At 42.5% G+C, this 16,849-nt stretch overlaps 1 pseudogene; it reads right to left on the bottom strand.

The window, feature by feature from the left end:
* Positions 1–1,030: 1,030 nt before the first annotated feature.
* Positions 1,031–16,849, bottom strand: part of LOC139386217 (zinc finger protein 271-like) — a 35,036-nt pseudogene continuing 19,217 nt past the window's right edge.

The raw sequence follows: 16,849 nt of genomic DNA, 5'->3' as shown, positions 1-16,849 counted from the left end.
GAACACCGGTACCCCATGTATATAGCCTTGCTATTTTTATTTTACTTCTGATTTTTTATTATTTGTTACTTTTATTTCTTATTTTTTACTTAACACATTTTTCTTACAACTAAATTGTTGGTTAAGGGCCTCATTTCAGCATTTCACTGTAAGGTCTACATATGTAGTATTCGGCGCATGTGACAAATACAATTTGATTCGTTACACATGAAAACATGTTGTGAACCTGGTGTGACATTATTGAAGCTGTGCTGACACCTAGTGGACATCAAGAAGACCTACACTACACACATATACACACACACTTTAACCTTAAAACAGATGGGATGCTTTACATAAGTTGCTCTTTTTTATTAGACACTAATATATATGTCCAATAAACATACGTTCAAAAGTCGGAATGTAAATCAAAAACGCCTGGAAAGTTATTCAAAAGCAGCTGTAGTGAATCAAGCATCTTGGGGTTACCTGAAATAGGTCAAAGTATATATTTGAAATGTTCTAATTTATTTAATCTTTATTTTACTAGGCAAGATGAACTCAACAACATCGACACAAGTTACCTGCTATATTTGGGAAACAGGATTAACACAGAGAGAACTTGGCAAAATACAATGTATGTTTCTGCAGTACGAGTAGGTATATACAGTATCATCGGTAACAATTGTGTACAAGCCACCTAGCTAATTAAATACTGGGGCTTGCGGTCATCAGTTACATTTCAACCACAGCGATTCCCCAATTGAGGCGCAACAGAGTTCACCAGAAAATGCAGGAACACCGGAAATAACAACTAAACCAACGAATGAGAAATGGTGGAGGCCACCAGAACGACGATACATTTTTTCAGAATAAACGTGGTGAGTGAAAAACGTAATTACATAGCTCACTCCCTATTCGGTATCTCATTCTACTGTTATACGACTCTGTATGCGTTGTTTGTTGGCAACCTTGTTATTTACGAAGTTTTTGGAACGGATTCCTGTTGGAAGGTTCCACAAATTATACCCACCCGGGGTCCAGCAAAATAAAGGCAGTTATACAATATTAAAAACATTACAATACATTCACAACACACGGTGTGCCCTCGGTCACCTTGTCCTAGAGAGATTTACATGGTTATCAAAACATCACACCAGGGTAACCCTAAACAAAACACAGCCCTATGGGAAAAATGAATGGTGGAAAAAGGATTGGAACCATTTCCCTGTTTGACCTGTAGTTGTTATGGATATTATGACTCTACAGAGCCCCACAGTGGAAGGGTCACAATATGTTACATTGATAAAGCACACTTTATTTAACCTCCATGTCATCTTGTTTTTACATGGCATTGTAGATTTTAGCGGTATATAGTATGCATTTTGGATACTTTCAGTGTATTTTCAACGCTTTCAGACAATGAATTAATCACAAATAAAAAATTGTGCACTAACATTACACAAAGTTATCTCAAGTCTGACAGCCCAAACAAAAACACACATTCTCAGTCAAAAACACAAGTCAGAACACAGCCTCTCGATTCTCTCGTGTGATTTCAGGTCCTCTGACTGGGAAAATGTCTTTCCACAATGAGAGCAGTGGTATGTCTTCTCCTCCTGTGTATTTGTATGTATTCTTTCATGCTCTTTCAGGTACCTTAACCGGGTAAATCTCTTTCCACAGTGGGAGCAGTGGTACGTATTTTTTCCTGTGTGTGTCCTCTCATGCTGGTTCAGGTTTCCTAACTGGGCAAAATGCTTTCCACAATGGGAACATTGGTAAGGCTTTTCTCCTGTGTGTATTCTCTCGTGCTCCTTCAGGCTCCCTAACTGGGTACAACTCTTTCCACAATGGGAACATTGGAAAGGCTTTTCTCCTGTGTGTGTCCTCTCATGCCTTTCGACGCTCCCTAACCACCTAAAACTCTTTCCGCACAAGGAGCAGTGGTAAGGCTTCTCTTCTGTGTGTATTCTATTGTGTGTTTTCAGGCTCCCTAACTGAGTAAAACTCTTTCCACACTGGGAGCAGTGATGTCGTCCTGCTGGTTTAGACGTCTCAGGGTCTGGTTCCCCTGAAGGACTCTTCCTGCTGTCAGAAGGAGGGTCTGGTCTCTCTCCTGTCAAAGACAAACCAATTATTTAATTAAACAGAGACCTGAATGTAACCTCCACATGATAAAACTTCATATGATGTTTAATCTAGACTAGATCCCTCAATCACCTGAAGTCAGGTTTTACAAGTATTATTAAACCGACTTCAAAATGCAGGTCTCTGTGTGGTTCTTAGGATGTCCAGGCAGGTGATTCACTTCTAACCGAAGTCTTGCAGGTGTTTACATGGTTTGACACATCTGCCAGGTCATTGAAAAATCTGATTTCAGTACGAGTGTATTATATATTTTTTCTCACCAATTTTGTTTAATCCAATTACACTCCTCTACGGACTCCGGGGAGAGGTGAAGGTCGAGAGCCATGCGTCCTCCGAAACACGACCCTGCCAAGCAGCACTGCACTTCTTGACACACTGCTGAAACACGACCCTGCCAAGCCACACTGCACTTCTTGACACACTGCTGAAACACGACCCTGCCAAGCCACACTGCACTTCTTGACACACTGCTGAAACACGAGCCTGCCAAGCCGCACTGCACTTCTTGACACACTGCTGAAACACGACCCTGCCAAGCCGCACTGCACTTCTTGACACACTGCTGAAACACGACCCTGCCAAGCCACACTGCACTTCTTGACACACTGCTGAAACACGACCCTGCCAAGCAGCACTTCACGACACAATGCTGAAACACGACCCTGCCAAGCCACACTGCACTTCTTGACACACTGCTCGCTTAACCCGAAAGTCAGCCACACCAATGTGTCGGAGGAAACACCGTCCAGCTGGCACCTGAAGTCAGCGTGCATGGGCCCGCCTGCCACAAGGAGTTGCTAGGGCGCGATGGGACAAGGACTTCCTGGCCGGCCAAACTCTCCCCTAACCTGGACGATGCTGGGCCAATTGTGCGCCGCCCTATGGGACTCCCGATCACAGCCGGTTGTGATACAGCCTGGATTAGAACCAGGGACTGTAGTGACGCCTCACTGAGATGCAGTGCCTTTGACCGCTGGCCACCGCTCTGCTTAAATATTTAAATTCCGAAGTCTGACATCGTGCTGATATTTATTCATTTATTTCTTGTTATCTTGGGGATTTGTGTGTGTATTGATTTGTATTGGTAGGTATTACTGCACCGTTGGAGCTAGAAACATAAGCATTTCGCTGCACCTCTTTTTGTAATGGATGAGAATTAAAACTTAACATTTTAACGCTGCATTTAAGACAATGTCATATTCATTCAGTCAAACAAACGCTCTGCAGCCTAGTTTAACAGTGATCTACGTTCTATGAATGCTGCTGGGAGCAAACTGGGGAACAGCTAGAGGAAAACAAACCTAACTGTATCCCCAGGCCAACAGACTATCAACAGACTGCATGCCCAGGCCCTGGTATATCACCAGACTGACTACAAAGAGGCACTGAACACACAAGTTACACTTTACCAATCTCATTGCAAATGGTGACGGGAACCCCATAATTATATTTTCTGTAGTAAAGAGATTAGTTCAACCACTCGCTAATGCCTCCTTTGAATAAAGTAACATTTTTCAATTCCCCAAATCCGAAAAATAAAGAGCATTTACATCAGTGTCCAACCTACCCCTTGATTCAGACCTGCCCTCTGCATCACACTGAGCCTCCCAGCTGCAGTTTCACTGTACAATCTACCCCTTGATTCAGACCTGCCCTCTGCATCACACTGAGTCTCCCAGCTGCAGTTTCACTGTACAATCTACCCCTTGATTCAGACCTGCCCTCTGCTTCACACAGCCTCCCAGCTGCAGTTTCACTGTACAATCTACCCCTTGATTCAGACCTGCCCTCTGCTTCACACTGAGCCTCCCAGCTGCAGTTTCACTATATTCTCATTGAAAACCTAAACATCTGTCTCTGAAATGGTCAATTATATGAGGTCAACTACCTGCCCCTTGGACCCTATTCCCACAAGAATCATACAATCATAAATCACTTTAATTCAAGCACTGTGCCTAATTCCCTTAAAACTGCCTCCATCAAACCAACCTTGATAAAATCTGCATGACACCCTTCAAGTCTGGCTAGATACTACAGAACTACCTCTCTACCAACAATCTGCATGAACCCTTCCAGTCTGGCTAGATACTACAGAACTACTTCTCTACCAACAGTCTGCATGAACCCTTCCAGTCTGACTAGATACTACAGAACTACCTCTCTACCAACACTCTGCATGAACCCTTCCAGTCTGGCTGTATACAACTACAGAACTACCTCCCAACTACAGGCGGCTGGTTGAACCTTAATTGGGGAGCCACGGTGCTTCTACATCTGCATTGCTGTTTGGGGTTTTAGGCTGAGTTCCTGTATATCACTTTGTGACATCGGCTGATGTAAAAAGGGCTTTATAAAAATATATTTGATAACAAGGTGTGAAGAACATCATAGTATAGTAGTGGTACTAGTAGTGGAGCTAGTACAATAACAAGGTGTGGAGACCATCATAGTATAGTAGTGGAGCTAGTACAATAACAAGGTGCGGAGACCATCATAGTATAGTAGTGGTACTAGTAGTGGAGCTAGTACAATAACAATGTGTGGAGACCATCATAGTATAGTAGTGGAGCTAGTACAATAACAAGGTGTGGAAACCAGCATAGTATAGTAGTGGAGCTAGTACAATAACAAGGTGTGGAGGCCATCATAGTATAGTAGTGGTACTAGTAGTGGAGCTAGTACAATAACAATGTGTGGAGACCATCATAGTATAGTAGTGGAGCTAGTACAATAACAATGTGTGGAGACCATCATAGTATAGTAGTGGAGCTAGTACAATAACAAGGTGTGGAGACCATCATAGTATAGTAGTGGAGCTAGTACAATAAGGTGTGGAGACCATCATAGTATAGTAGTGTAGCTAGTACAATAACAAGGTGTGGAGACCATCATAGTATAGTAGTGGAGCTAGTACAATAACAAGGTGTGGAGACCATCATAGTATAGTAGTGGTACTAGTAGTGGAGCTAGTACAATAACAAGGTGTGGAGACCATCAAAGTATAGTAGTGGAGCTAGTACAATAACAAGGTGTGGAGACCATCAGAGTATAGTAGTGGAGCTAGTAGTAGAGCTAGTACAATAACAAGGTGTGGCGACCATCATAGTATAGTAGTGGAGCTAGTAGTAGAGCTAGTACAATAACACGGTGTGGAGACCATCATAGTATAGTAGTGGTACTAGTAGTGGAGCTAGTACAATAACAAGGTGTGGAGACCATCATAGTATAGCAGTGGAGCTAGTACAATAACAAGGTGTGGAGACCATCATAGTATAGTAGTGGTACTAGTACAATTACAAGGTGTGGAGACCATCATAGGAACGCTGGTGTGTTCTGATATAGGAACGCTGGTGTGGTCTGATATAGTAACACTGGTGTGGTCTGATATAGGAACACTGGTGCTGGTGTGGTCTGATATAGGAACACTGGTGTGGTCTGATATAGGAACACTGGTGTGGTCTGATATAGTAACACTGGTGTGGTCTGATATAGGTACACTGGTGCTGGCGTGGTCTGATATAGGAAAACTGGTGTGGTCTGATATAGGAACACTGGTGTGGTCTGATATAGGAACACTGGTGTGGTCTGATATAGGAACACTGGTGTGGTCTGATATAGGAACACTGGTGTGGTCTGATATAGGAACACTGGTGTGGTCTGATATAGGAACACTGGTGTGGTCTGATATAGGAACACTGGTGTGGTCTGATATAGGAACACTGGTGTGGTCTGAAATAGGAACAAATAGGAATCAATCTGTCCACTTAGGAAGCAACACTGATTGACAATAAATTGCACATGCTGTTGTGCAAATGGAATAGACAACAGGTGGAAATTATAGGCAATTAGCAAGACACCCCCAATAAAGAGTGGTTCTGCAGGAAGGGACCACAGACCACGTCTCAGTTCCTATGCTTCCTGGCTGATGTTTTGGTCACTTTTGAATGCTGGCGGTGCTTTCACTCTAGTGGTAGCATGAGACAGAGTCTACAACCCACACAAGTGGCTCAGGTAGTGCAGCTCATCCAGGATGACACACGAGCTGTGGCAAGAAGGTTTGCTGTGTCTGTCAGCGTAGTGTCCAGAGCATGGAGGCGCTACCAGGAGACAGGCCAGTACATCAGGAGACTTGGAGGAGGCCATAGGAGGGCAACAACCTAGCAGCAGGACCGCTACCTCCTCCTTTGTGCAAGGAGGAACACTGCCAGAGCCCTGCAAAATGACCTCCAGCAGGCCACAAATGTGCATGTGTCTGCTCAAACGGTCAGAAACAGACTCCATGAGGGTGGTATGAGGGCCCGACATCCACAGGTGGGGGTTATGCTTACAGCCCAACACCGTGCAGGACGTTTGGCATTTGCCAGAGAACACCAAGATTGGCAAATTCGCCACTGGCGCCCTGTGCTCTTCACAGATGAAAGCAGGTTCACACTGAGCACATGTGACAGACGTGACAGAGTCTGGAGACGCCGTGGAGAACGTTCTGCTGCCTGCAACATCCTCCAGCATGACCAGTTTGGCGGTGGGTCAGTCATGGTGTGGGGTGGCATTTCTTTCTTTCCTCCATGTGCTCACCAGAGGTAGCCTGACTGCCATTAGGTACCGAGATGAGATCCTCAGACCCCTTGTGAGACCATATGCTGGTGCGGTTGGCCCTGGGTTCCTCCTAATGCAAGACAATGCTAGACCTCATGTGGCTGGAGTGTGTCAGCAGTTCCTGCAAGAGGAAGGCATTGATGTTATGGACTGGCCCGCCCGTTCCCCAGACCTGAATCCAAATGAGCACATCTGGGACATCATGTCTCGCTCCATCCACCAACGCCACGTAGCACCACAGACTGTCCAGGAGTTGGCGGATGCTTTAGTCCAGGTCTGGGAGGAGATCCCACAGGAGACCATCCGCCACCTCATCAGGAGCATGCCCAGGCGTTGTAGGGAGGTCATACAGGCACATGGAGGTCACACACTACTGAGCCTCATTTTGACTTGTTTTAAGGACATTACATCAAAGTTGGATTAGCCTGTAGTGTGGTTTTCCACTTTAATTTTGAGTGTGACTCCAAATCCAGACCATCCAGACCATGGGTTGATAAATTTGATTTCCATTGATAATTTTTGTGTGATTTGGTTGTCAGCACATTCAACTATGTAAGGAAAAAGTATTTAATAAGAATATTTCATTCATTCAGATCTAGGATGTGTTATTTTAGTGTTCCCTTTATTTTTTTGAGCAGTGTAGGAACACTGGTGCTAGTGTGGTCTGATATAGTAACACTGGTGCGGTCTGATATAGGAACACTGGTGCTGGTGTGTTCTGATATAGGAACACTGGTGTTTGTGTGGTCTGATATAGGAACACTGGTGGTGTGGTGTTCTTGGGTTGTACTCATCCTTCTTCTTCCTCCAAACACGGCGAGTGGAGTTTAGACCAAAAAGCTCTATTTTTGTCTCATCAGACCACATAACCTTCTCCCATTCCTCCTCTGGATCATCCAGATGGTCATTGGCAAACTGGACATGCGCTGGCTTGAGCAGGGGGACCTTGCGTGCGCTGCAGGATTTTAATCCATGACGGCGTAGTGTGTTACTAATGGTTCTTTGAGACTGTGGTCCCAGCTCTCTTCAGGTCATTGACCAGGTCCTGCCATGTAGTTCTGGGCTGATCCCTCACCTTTCTCATGATCATTGATGCCCCACGAGGTGAGATCCTGCATGGAGCCCCAGACCGAGGGTGATTGACCGTCATCTTGAACTTCTTCCATTTTCTAATAATTGCGCCAACAGTTGCTGCCTTCTCACCAAGCTGCTTGCCTATTGTCCTGTAGCCCATCCCAGCAGGTCTACAATTTTATCCCTGATGTCCTTACACAGCTCTCTAGTCTTGGCCATTATGGAGAGGTTGGAGTCTGTTTGATTGAGTGTGTGGACAGGTGTCTTTTATACATGTAACGAGTTCAAACAGGTGCAGTTAATACAGGTAATGAGTGGAGAACAGGAGGGCTTTATAGAAAAACTAACAGGTCTGTGAGAGCTGAAATTCTTACTGGTTGGTAGGTGATCAAATACTTATGTCATGCAACAAAATGCTAATTAATTACTTAAAAATCATACAATGTGATTTTCTGGATTTTTGTTTTAGATTCCGTCTCTCACAGTTGAAGTGTACCTATGATAAAAAATTACAGACCTCTACATGCTTTGTAAGTAGGAAACCCTGCAAAATCGGCAGTGTATCAAATACTTGTTCTCCCCACTGTATGTGAGAATGCTGGTCATTGACTACAGCTCAGCGTTCAACACCATAGTGCCCACGAAGCTCATCACTAAGCTAAGGACCCTGGGACGAAACACCTCGCTCTGCAACTGGATCCTGGACTTCCTAATGGGCCGCCCCCAGGTGGTAAGGGTAGGCAACAACACGTCTGCCACGCTGATCCTCAACACTGGGGCCCCTCAGGGGTGTGCACTTAGTCCCTTCCTGTACTCCCTGTTCACCCACGACTGCGTGGCCAAACACGACTCCAACAGCATCATTAAGTTTGCTCACAACAGTGGTAGGCCTGATCACCGACAACGATGAGGCAGCCTATAGGGAGGAGGTCAGAGACCTCCATGTGATTAAGACAAAGGAGATGATCGTAGACTATAGGAAAAGGCGGGCCGAACAGGCCCCCATTGACATCGACGGGGCTGTAGTGGTTCAGGTGGAGGATTTGAAGTTCCTTGGTGTCCACATCACCAACAAACTATCATGGTCCAAACACACCAAGAAAGTCAGGAAGAGGGCACGACCAAACCTCTTCCCCCTCAGGAGACTGAAAAGATTTGGCATGGGTCCCCAGATCCTCAAAAGTTTCTACAGCTGCACCATCGAGAGCATCCTGACCGGTTACATCACCGCCTGGTATGGCAACTGCTCGGCATCTGACTGTAAGGCGCTACAGAGGGTGGTGTGTACGGCCCAGTACATCACTGGGGCCAAGCTTCCTGCCATCCAGGACCTATATAATAGGCGGTGTCAGAGGAAAGCCAATAATATCGTTAGTCACCCAAGTCATAGACTGTTTTCTCTGCTACCGCACGGCAAGCGATACCGGAGCGCCAAGTCTAGAACCAAAAGGCTCCTTAACAGCTTCTACCCTCAAGTCATAAGACTGCTGAACAATTAATCAAATGGCAACTGGACTATTTACATTGCCCCCCCCAGTACTGCAATGTAGAGAAATGCATTTCACTATACATTTATGTTCCCTGAACTGATTTTAAACCCCAGATTTCAGCATATATTTCAGTTTCCTGAACTGATTTTAAACCCCAGATTTCAGCATATATTTCAGTTCCCTGAAGCGATTCCAACCTCTGACTTCAGAATATGTTTGTAAAGAGAATCTTAGCTAGAACACGTAACTTTCAAGTTATCAACAATTGCTTCAGTAGAAGTCTGAAGAAAATATCTCAGAACAAGCACACTGAATGTGGTGAATGGAACAGCTTCTGAAGAGAAGATACGATCCATCACATCCACAACCGTTATGTATGTTACTGACATCATAAAGCTGAAAAAACATACTGACAATGAAAATCAGGAATTATTATAAAACCTTGATGAAATGTCACTTTCCAGAGTAAGTTTCAAGATGATCTGATGTCAGGTGCAGGTTTTACATTTCCTAAAACCTTTATGGATGTTACATTGCCTGTCTCTTCCATTGGGTCTGTACTGTTACATTGCCTGTCCCAGTCAACCCCCCTATCTTTGGGTCTGTACTGTTACATTGCCTGTCCCACACGATCTTTACAATACTTTAAAACAACACTCAAGACTCTTCCATTGGGCCTGTACTGTTTCATTAACGTCCATAACTAATACTGGGGGACAGCTATGTCGAAAACATCACCAGCTATGAGTGGAAAACAAGACCCGGGAAGTCCATTCTAAAAGAAATGAAATATGATTGGCTGAAAAGCCTTTTGGAGACGTGGCCACCTGCTCTGTAATGATCAGAATTCATGCAATGACCTGTTTATAGGCCTTAAAGCTGCAACATATAACTTTTTAGGTGACCTGACCAACTTCACATAGAAAATGTGTGTTATAGATCTGTCATTCTCATTGAAAGCAAGTCTAAGAAGTCACAGATCTGATCTATGTGCGGTATGTCTATGCTTCCAAATCTTAAGTGTTGTTTTTGAGTCTTATCTTCAAACTGTTGAAAATATTTGAGGTTTTGGAAAATATATTTAACAGCGGTTTAGATAATACAATGATTGTGACAAAACAAGCTTGGAGTGTAGACATACTGAAATCAGGCGAAATATCACAATTTTATCAAATGGTGGAGAGATTTCTGCATATTGAACCTTTAAGGATAATTATCACTGTGGTTCAGGTTCACTTTTATGCAAAATCACCCTTATAAATGTTGTAAAAATTGATTAAATGGTTCCCAATATCTGTAACGTTTTGTTGGTGACCCCCCTCTTTGTAGCTTCATCAATTCCCTCAGAACATATCCAAGTGGCTAATTAGAATATTGGGACGTTGTTTGAAGCCAACATAGCAACAATGTTGACATTCTGAAATGCGACCTCTGACCTGCCGTAGGGAATGGATGAGACAGCAACATTTTCTGCTTGGCTAGAAACTATAGAACGAACAACAAGTGTGATTCGCCAGAAACAATAGAATGAACAACCAGTGTGATTGGCTAGAAACTATAGAATGAACAACCAGTGTGATTGGCCAGAAACAATAGAATGAACAACCAGTGTGATTGGCCAGAAACTATCGAATGAACAACCAGTGTGATTGGCCAGAAACAATAGAATGAACAACCAGTGCTTTTGTCTCTCAACCTCAGAAATATAACTAATGATTGTCTCATGCCCAGATTATATCTGTTGGAGACATTTAGAAATATAACTAATGACTGTCTCATTTTGGTATCAGAAAGACAAAGTATTTGTAGATATGTTTGATATTGAATAGAATGTTTTATAGAATTATTTATAGTATATAGAATTAACATAGAAATGCTGACTGTGTACAGCGTTGTATGGAAGTTGTTTATTTGTATACAGAATATCCCTCTGTTTGTCATGACCTCTCGTGGCCAATTGTAGGTGCGTTTCATTAGTTGGATTATGGGAAGACGGGATCAGTTGAATTCTACATGGAACAGATGATGGGTGCCTGTATAGAAGACGCTGTTTTAAGATACAGTTTTCAACCATTTAATATCATTGTTTTATGTAGTTTTATTGTGGATTATACCTCTGGATTGACCTTTTGACTTCAAGCTTTTCACCTTCATAATTGCTGTAGCATTTGAACATCAATATCCATTGGAATCTGTCACTGCTTCCTTGTTGTAGCTCTAAACCAACTCCTTGAAGTGTCCATGACATCACCACTTCCTATCAAACCAACTCCTTGAATGCCCTACTACTTGAAGTGTCCATGACATCATCACTTTCTATCAAACCAACTCTTTGAATACTCTACTACTTAACGTTTGCAGTTGTCTATTAAACGCAATTTTCAAAGTAATATGTGTTTCCCTTTAGTGTGTTTATACTTTAATGTATTTATATATCACTTTTCAACAGGAAAAGTAAAAAGTAAAAATCACTGGAGGACGTCATGAACGATTCATATAGTACAAAAACATATTCAAGTGTAGATTTTAAAAATCACACGAGTTCAACAACTGCAGTTTGTGCCCCTATTTTTTAAGATAGTACTCACTGTATTTACTGGTGTTAATCAGATCTCCAGTCTTCTCTTCTTCGTCCTCCTCTAATGTGACAGTAATCTCCCCCTCTTCATCCTTCATTAAAAAAACGTGGTCATCTTCTTTCGCTGTCACAGTAACCTCCTCCACTCCAAAAACGGCTGCCTCCTCTTTCTCTTCCTCCTCTTCTTTTACTGTAACATCCTCCTCCTCTTTCACTCTGAACGCATCTTTCTCTTCTTTCACCGTAACAGCCCCACCCTCTACTTGATTTTGTATTGTAACAGCCTCCTCTTCCTCCTCCTCTTTGACGAGAGCTTCTTTCTCCGTCCAGCAGACGTCCTCTTCTTTATCAGGAGGAGAGTAGTTTATTGAACTCATGGTCGTGGATAATAGCTAATTAGTATTAGCGACTAGACTAGTGCTAATTTAACCAGCCAGCTAGTTGACTTACAACGTAAATATAAAATTAAATGAGGTAGCTAGTTGTTTCCACATAAGTATGTTTAAATCATAGTGGCAAATAAACCACGAAATTGTCTAAAGATCTTGAATGTTCCGACTTTGTTGTCTAGCGAGATACCGAGGTGGCTGCAGGTGTTGAAGAAGCGTTCCGTCCACTAAATTATACGTCACAGTAGAAACATCACCTGAAAGACACATATCGCCATCTGCTGTCTGGAAGGAGTAAACGCAGTTGAGGAGGGAAAACCTTTTTTTTCCTTCAATGAATTATAATACTATAAAGCAGTTTAGGGAAACGTTTTTTTCCTCTCCATTAAATATGAATATTATATCAACACGTACAAAGAGCAACAAGTGTTGTTTGAATAGTTCAGATTTGTAATGAGATTTTAAAACAAACTCTACATCTACTCCACATCTGTATTCCTGATTCAGTCAAATAACTAGTTATCAAAATAAGCAACTAGTTATTGATACCCTTGATAGAGATGAGCAAAAATTACTGTATAAAATAAAATAAATAAAAACTTTACCCACTACCAGGATATTTTTGCCACCAAACCTGGTTACCTCTCTGCTAGGAGGCTGAAACGTGGCCATAAGTGGATCTTCCAGCAAGACACATCAACATCCACAAATACATTTTTATAAAATCAAATATACGTACAGAACTTGTCTGATGCTTTAACCTGCTTTAACCTGTCTGGCACCAGTGGGACAGGTAGCGTCCCACCTCGAAAACAGCAAGTGAAATTGCAGGGAGCCAAATTCAAAACAGAAATCCCATAATTAAAATTCCTCAAACATACAAGTATTATATACCATTTTAAAGATACACTTCTTGTAAATCCAACCACAGTGTCCGATTTCAAAAAGGCTTTACGGCAAAAGCACACCATCTGATTTTGTTAGGTCAGCACCTTGTCACAGAAAACCATACAGACATTTTCCAGCCAAGGAGAGGGCTCGCAAAAGTCAGAAATAGCGATTAAATTCATCACTAACCTTTGATCTTCATCAGATGGCACTCACAGGACTTCATGTTACAAAATAAATGTGTGTTTTGTTCGATAAGGTCCCTCTTTATGTCCAAAAATCCCAGTTGAAATTGGCGCGTTATGTACAGTAATCATTGTTTAAAACAAGCATCCGGTGAAATTTCAGAGAGCCAAATCAAATTACAGAAATACTCATCATAAACATTGATGAAAAATACAAGTTTTATACATAGGATTAAGATAAACGTCTTGTTAATCCAGCCGCTGTGTCAGATTTCAAAAAGGCTTTACGACGAAAGCACATCATGCGATTATGTTAGGGCAGCGCCTAGCCACAGAAAACCGTACAGCCATTTTCCAACCAAGGAGAGGGCTCACAAAAGTCAGAAATGTCATTAAAATTAGTCACTCACCTTTGATGATCTTCATCTGGTGGCACTCCCAGGTCTCCATGTTAGACAATAAATGTTCAATTTGTTCGATAATGTCCCTCTTTATGTCCAAAAACCTCAGTTTTGTTGGTGCGTTTAGATCAGTAATCAAAAGTCACAATGCGCGCTCTCAACATCAGACGAAATGTTTAAAAAAGTACAATTAAAGTTTGTAGAAACATGTCAAACGATGTTTAAAATCAATCCTCAGGTTGTTTTTGTCATAAATATTCAATAATATTTCAACCGGACAAAAGCTTTGTCAGTAGAAAAGGTAAACAAGAAATGCGCGCTCCCGATCACGCGCTGGGCTCATGGCTGCAAATTTCCACTGCCCACTCATTGAAAGTGCTGTATCTCCCTCATGTTTCAGAGTAAAGCCTGAAACAATACCTAAAGACTGGCCACATGTAGAAGAAGCCATAGAGATCGTGAACTGGGTCCTAAGTCTTTGTATGGTGGATAGGCTTTCAATGGAATAACAGCCTTTCAAAATAATAGTACTTCCTGGATGGATTTTCCTCAGGTTTTCGCCTGCCATATCAGTTCTGTTATACTCACAGACAATTTTTTTAACAGTTTTGGAAACTTTATATTTTCTATCCAAATCTACTAATTCTATACATATCCTAGCTTCACGGCCTGAGTAGCAGGCACACTTTTCATCCAAAATTCCGAATGCTGCCCCCTGCCCTAGTGAAGTTAAGCATTCTGTTTAATTAAATAATTAAGACACACAAATGACTCGAAGTCATAACCAGAGGGAGCCGCTCGTCAACGCAACCTGACCAGGGGGAGCCGCTCGTCAACGTAACCTGACCAGGGGGAGCCGCTCGTCAACGCAACCTGACCAGGGGGAGCCGCTCGTCAACGCAACCTGACCAGGGGGAGCCGCTCGTCAACGCAATCTGACCAGGGGGAGCCGCTCGTCAACGCAACCTGACCAGGGGGAGCCGCTCGTCAACGCAACCTGACCAGGGGGAGCCGCTCGTCAACGCAACCTGACCAGGGGGAGCCGCTCGTCAACGCAACCTGACCAGTGGGAACCGCTCGTCAACGCAACCTGACCAGAGGGAGCTGCTCGTCAACGCAACCTGACCAGAGGGAGTGGGGGACTCCCACTCTGCTGCTGGACTTTGTAAATTCTGCCGTTCTGCTCCTGAAGTTTGCAGTAATAGACTAATAGACTACAGATAGATACCATTTCTGCTAATCTGTGTGCCAGTTATGATTTTCATATGCACATTTTCTTGGAACAGTTTCATTTAAATTTATAATAATATCTCAAAATTGTCTGTGATTAATATACATTCTATCTAAATCTAAATGAAAATTATAGATATCTAAAAGTAACTTTTATTGCCATTACCAACTATGTAAAAAAAATGCCTACATAAAACCAACAAATAAAAACATTAAATTCTGCAAGTAGAAAATATCCTGATAAAAATAAATATCCTAGAAATCACATTGGCTGCAAATGGCCTGTCTACAACAAACTTGAAACATTGTATCAACTGGGTCAGGAAACTCAGATAGCAAGCTTGCAACATTGTATAAAATATTTGAGGCCCTCAGGTTCCTGCTCCAGTGAGTTCTGGGCAGACACAGCTGTAGGCTATTTGTTCAAAGGATAAGAAGTAATCAGGTATTTTATGACATTTCCACTTAATCAGAGCATTACATGTTTTCCTTTTATGCTGAGTGGTTATCGAAAGGGTGAGAGCTGGAAATATTTTATGAAAATACTTTGAGGAACTATTCTCATTTGCAATTGATTTGGATTAGACTTTGTTTATTTGCTGTTTGAGGTGAATAAAGCATTACTTTGAGAAGCTCCACAACTCATTAGTGGTGGTGCGTTAAGACAATCAGAAATACTATCAGGCATCCCCAAATGTGCACATTTATAGGCCTACATTTGTGTGCATGCCAGGTAGACTAGTCCTACTTCTATATGCATAATTGGGTGTGTGTCTTGTGGGGTCAGGTCTGGGTGGTCTGCCAGGGGCCGTTTCATTTAGTATCCCTCCTTCAGGGAACAGTAGTTATAGTCATAACGTTACTCTTGTCATATGATGAACTTCAACTTAAATAGGGGATCTTGCTGTCTGACAGTTTTTTTGTATTCTGAAATGCACTCGAACTATGTATCATTTAGTGGCTCCTTATGTTACGCTGGGAAAACAGTTTTAATGGGCACAGAAATACTAAATAATTTCAGAGTTTGCTTGATCCAATCTTGTAATCAAAGATGGCGTAGCATGAAGACGTGTTTGTTGTAAATGGTATGGTTTTTTCGTCTTTTTTTAATATATTGTAATATATAAATCTTTTTCATTTAAATTAAATATACCTTCCGGAAACCCGCCTCACCCAATGTGATATGGATCTGCTATTTTTTTAGACCTTATAGCTAGAACCTTCATCAGATGCTAGCCATCAGAACATAGAACATCGCCTGTCATATCAGTTCTGTTATACTCAGACATTATTTTAACAGTTTTGGAACCTTTAGTGTTTTCTATCCAAATCTACCAAGTTTACTTTCATCCGGAGGTGAAAATAGTGCCCCCTATCTTAGTGAGGTTAACAACCCGGCCGTCCTACAATCCAAGCTAGATGCCCTCAATCTCACACACATTTTCAAGGAACCCACCAGATACAACCCTAAATCTGTAGACATGGACACCCTCATAGATATTATCCTGACCAACTTGCCCTCCAAATACACCTCTGCTGTTTTCAATCAGGATTTCAGCGATCACTGCCTCATTGCCTGCATCCGTTATGGGTCCGCAGTCAAACGACCACCCCTCATCACTGTCAAACACTCCCAAAATCACTTCTGCAAGCAGGCCTTTCTAATCGACCTGGCCCGGGTATCCTGGAAGGATATTGACCTCAACCCGTCAGTAGGGGATGCCTGGTTGTTCATTAATTGTAATTTCCTCACCACCTTAAATAAGCAAGCCCCTTTAAAAAATGTAGAACTAAGAACAGATATAGCCCTTGGTTCACTCCAGACCTGACTGCTCTCGACCAGCACAAATACATCCTGTGGCGTCCTGCACTAGCGTCGAATAGTCCC

The sequence above is a fragment of the Oncorhynchus clarkii genome, chromosome 27, assembly GCF_045791955.1.
Source record: "Oncorhynchus clarkii lewisi isolate Uvic-CL-2024 chromosome 27, UVic_Ocla_1.0, whole genome shotgun sequence".
Taxonomy (NCBI): Eukaryota; Metazoa; Chordata; class Actinopteri; order Salmoniformes; family Salmonidae; genus Oncorhynchus; species Oncorhynchus clarkii.
Note: the sequence above shows the minus strand (reverse complement) of the source record. Positions and strands in the feature narration are given on the sequence as shown.